Source organism: Octopus bimaculoides, chromosome 24, assembly GCF_001194135.2.
Source record: "Octopus bimaculoides isolate UCB-OBI-ISO-001 chromosome 24, ASM119413v2, whole genome shotgun sequence".
Classification (NCBI taxonomy): domain Eukaryota; kingdom Metazoa; phylum Mollusca; class Cephalopoda; order Octopoda; family Octopodidae; genus Octopus; species Octopus bimaculoides.
The window spans coordinates 9,056,624-9,057,532 of record NC_069004.1 but is presented as its reverse complement, the minus strand read 5'-3'; positions in this window follow the sequence as shown (position 1 = coordinate 9,057,532).

The window sequence follows — 909 nt, the reverse complement described above, 5'->3', positions numbered from 1 at the left end:
ATATATATATATATATATATATATATATATATATATATATACATATATGTTCATATCTTCCTTTCTTCTTTCCTTTTTGGCGTTATGTTAAAGTCAAAGTCAAGGATATTCTCAAGGTCATTCACTTCCTACATATCTATCTATCTATCTATCTATCTATCTATCTATCTATCTATCTATCTCTTTCACTCTCTCTCTCTCTCTCTCTCTCTCTCTCTCTTTCTCTGTCTGTCTCTCTCTCTATCGATTTGTCCTTCTCTCTGTATAAACATATGTATATAGGCATGGCTGTGTGGATCAGAAGCTCGGTTTGCAACTACGTGGTGTCGAGTTCAGTCCTTGTGCGCGGTACTTCCGAGGGGTGCCTAATGCCTTCTACTATAGCTCCAGGCCGACCGAAGCCTTTTGAATGAATTTCATAGCGGCCATGTATATATAAATTCACAAAGAGGCATACGCCTGCATGCATTCTATAGTCCATGTTATACGTGCATATATATATGTTTTTAAATTTTTTTACTTGTTTGACTGCGGCCGCTTTGAAGGGTCTTAATCGAACAAATAGACCCCAGGACGTCTTCTTTTTTTAAAGCCTAGTCTTTACTCTATTGGACTTTTTTTTGCCGAACTACTAATTCACGGGGACATAAACACATTAACACCGGTTGTCAGGAGGTGATTGAGGGGCAAGCGCGCGCACACACACACACACACACACACACACACACACCTATATACGACAAGTTTCTTTCAATTTCCATCCACTAAATTCACTCACAAGGCTTTGGTCGGCCCTGGGATACAGTAGAAGATACTTGTCCAAGGTGCCAAGCAGAGGGACTGAACCTAAAACCATATTATTGGGAAGCAAGCCTCTTACCACACTGGTACGCCAGCGCGAATCATATA